Source organism: Trachymyrmex septentrionalis, unplaced genomic scaffold, assembly GCF_001594115.1.
Source record: "Trachymyrmex septentrionalis isolate Tsep2-gDNA-1 unplaced genomic scaffold, Tsep1.0 scaffold17, whole genome shotgun sequence".
Lineage (NCBI taxonomy): Eukaryota > Metazoa > Arthropoda > Insecta > Hymenoptera > Formicidae > Trachymyrmex > Trachymyrmex septentrionalis.
Window position 1 is genome coordinate 847,259 of NW_017304864.1, and position 3,456 is coordinate 850,714.

The 3,456-nt window shown below is 44.4% G+C and overlaps 1 protein-coding gene across 2 annotated transcripts in view; it reads right to left on the minus strand.

Annotated features, from left to right (window-relative positions):
• LOC108746404 (neuronal acetylcholine receptor subunit alpha-7) overlaps positions 1 to 3,456 on the minus strand; it is a 255,845-nt gene that overhangs the window by 34,714 nt on the left and 217,675 nt on the right. The window lies entirely within an intron of this gene.

Consider the following 3,456-nt stretch of genomic DNA (forward strand, 5'->3'; position numbering starts at 1 on the left):
TTACGGACGAACTTTGCGGGAGTCGCGCGAATTTCAACGGCGCCATCGAACCGGCGCTTCGCGAGAAATCCGACGGAATACGTGGGTGGTTTTCGCAGAGTCGTCTACGGGAGATAGAGATAGAGATCGCGGTGAGAGAAGATGAACAACCTTGACGGCTCCCGGGAAATCCGGCAGTTCTCCGCAAATTGATGCCGCTGTTTTTCCAACGAAACGCGGCGTCGGGGCGAGCGTAATTCTGGGCACTTTGTAATAGATCACTCCGAATCCTCATATGGAAATGATCGCGGCACGGTCGGAAGATATTAAATCCACCGACGAAATATTTATGTATGTGGAACAGAAATGCCAAAGAAACTCATTGCATGCATGCAATAAATTCGAATAAACAAACGATCCCTTCGTGCGTAATAAATAAATCCTTAAACGTCGGGAACGAATATGCACTTTTTTTTTTACGATTCATTAATGTGGTAGACGACTTGGTACCATTAATTACGATCGGCTTTAATCACCGGCAAGAAATAAAGCTCCTCGCACGCGTGCACGTCGTCTGCGCGACAAAAATCCAGATGAATTACGTTCAATGACAAAACGATTTCCGTTTCTTAAACGTCTTCTTATCTTAACTTCTCATCCAAACGATCGTTTTTCTTCAGGGATGGAAAGGATCGTCACCGGTAGCGCGCCCAAGTCGTTTGCTTTCAGCCTTATAGATTGGACTTTGTGAGAGTCGATATATATTCCAAAGATATCAAAGGGCTCGCACGATCTACTGAACTGACCGATAAATCGGCGTGGACTCGAAAAGCCGATCTAGTAGAATCGTAACGTGTATTGTTGGGCATGCTGCCGTTTACTCAATAAACCGACGAGCAAAGCCATATGCCGATGCTCAACACAGACGAAACCGCTTTGTTCATTCGTCGATTCGTATCCAAGAAATCACACAAATCGATTCACGCTGATCCCTTAAATCGGCTTGTTCATCTCCGAACGCGAGGATTTAACGGCATCTTGCGAATACGTGGAATTCCAGAGAAACGCGGTATGCGGCTATCCGTTCAATTGAAAATTCACGACTAACCGATTTTCCCAATAAATTCGCGCGCGCGCGCGTTGATCTCCGCGCCGATTCATCGTTGCATTCCTCACAAACTAAGAAATTCGCGTGAACTTTAAAGCTGCTCGTTGCGTGGAAGCGTGTGATAGGGGGGTCTCGCTGGCACCAAGATTGGATCCGTACGTGCGCCGACTTCGTGATAAAATTATGGATTATGTAAATCCACAACGAATAAGAAGGCCGCGTCACGATCTTGTTTCGGAAGGAATTGTCTATCCGTGTCATCCATCTCCGTGTGACAATGGAGATCCGACTTTATTGTTCCGTCAGTAACAAATGTACTCTTTTTATCACAAATATTCTACAATATTCTATAACATTCTATAATATCTTTTAATATTCGGAGCACAATTCGTTTTGCTATTATTATTGTTGCAGCTAACTGATTAATTCTCTTGTTATTTTCATTGTAAATTGAACAATGAGATTAAGGATCGTTCTCGCAGCTGATAGTCATATAAACTATATTTCGCTTCTTTCTTCTTTCGCGCCGGAAATCAATCTAATCCCTTAATCTCGGCGGGGCTATTCTTTCGTTCGACCGATACGAGATTTTCCCGGTTCAACGGCAACGCCCTTTTACGATACGTCTGCTGGAACCTCGTCGCCTAAATCATTCTCAATTTTACACTCTTTGTGTTTTACTTGAGCGGATTTTCGCGATGTCCATTAGGGATCGCGTCCTTATTAACACGAGAGTACCTGTGGGTCCTCGCGGTTTCAGCGAGAGTTCGGTCGTCATGAACGGGGCATATCGTCGATGAATATTTCAGCACGATTGCCCATGAGTGAGTTATTCCGTTCGTCCTTCGTGCGAAAGCCCTTTTATGACGGTCTCTGATGAGATACTCGTAAGCGTGAGAGCTAACGCGTAGTGACTTTTATCAACTCCCGTTCTCTAATGGCTGACAAACGAGCGAGGTTGATTATCGTAGATGTTACTTCAGGTACCTTTAACTTCAAGAAGCAAAAACGACCCACGCGGCAAACGAGAGTTGATAAAGCCCGCGAGTGGAAGTGTCGACGGTTGCGATATCTCGCTTCGCACGATCTGAATCTTACCTCTTGTCCCGATAAATCGTTATCACGGGTACGCATCGTCTTGAAATAGAGGGACAGGCGGAAGCAGGAAAGTGAAAGACGGGGGGAGAATCGTGACAAGATAGAGTAAGAAGAAAAAGCCAGAAAAGAGAGGAGAAAGAGAGAGATGAGTGGTTAGTAATGGGATATGTCGAGGTCGAAGATAGACCGCTAGAGAATTCCGCGGGAAACCGACAGAAAATGAGATAAAGTGGAAGGCGTAGCGTCAGGAAGAAAAGACAGAGAGAGAGAGAGAGAGAGAGAGAGAGAGAGAGAGAGAGAGAATGGACTGGAAAAAGGGGTGGACGGAAGCTCAAGCTGATTTCATTTGCCTGGGATAATGTCGGCAGGTGTTGGAGCGTATTGCGCTAAATATCGCCACCTGGGAACGGGAATGAAGACAGATACGGTCTATAAAGCGTGAATTAATACACCCGCGTAATTGCGCGCGACCGGGCCTCGTAATTATTGTCACTGTTTTGTCGTAAAGGTCGAAACTTGTCGCATCGCGACCTGAAGTACGGCGAGAGATCCGAATCCGGACCGGAAAAGGTGACACATTCTCTCGCGCATTTAAATATTATAATGTTTATAAAACGCTGATAATGCAAACGCGTGAACAGAAAATTAAATTCTTTCGATCTGACCTACAATCGAGATTGTATCCATTACCTAACAAATAAACGAAACGTTATCTCCGTAATATCTTACTCCGACGATCAAACTTGTTAATGATTGTTAAAGTAGAATTGAGACTCGGTTCATATTACAAAGAGAACAATCAATTTTAGAGCTTCTCTCGCGCGCACAATAGAAACGGAGGTTTTTAGAACGGAGGATTAGAAGTCATATGGAAATTGCAACGCGCGACGCTCATTACGTTCGCGAGGTCACCTCCAAAATGAGAAGTACCGAGTGCTAAAGAATATTTTAACAAAGCAATCTCTGAGAAGAGAAGAGAGGGGTCACGAGCGCCATTAGCAATGCAATCCCGGCGCCGTCATACTCGTCTGCATTCTTTTACCGTCTGAAGCAACAAGATCTGCACGTGGCCGACACGTGGCACGCGAATCCCGATTAATTAGGTCGAGTTCGCCGAAATATGCATCATACGCAGCAACGTTTCTCAATGATATCGCATCCGTAATCCGTGCACAAGGTTACTGCTCGTTATCAAATAACTCCATTATATGTATATAGTATATATGTAGGTAATACACGTTTATATATACATATATATATATATATATATA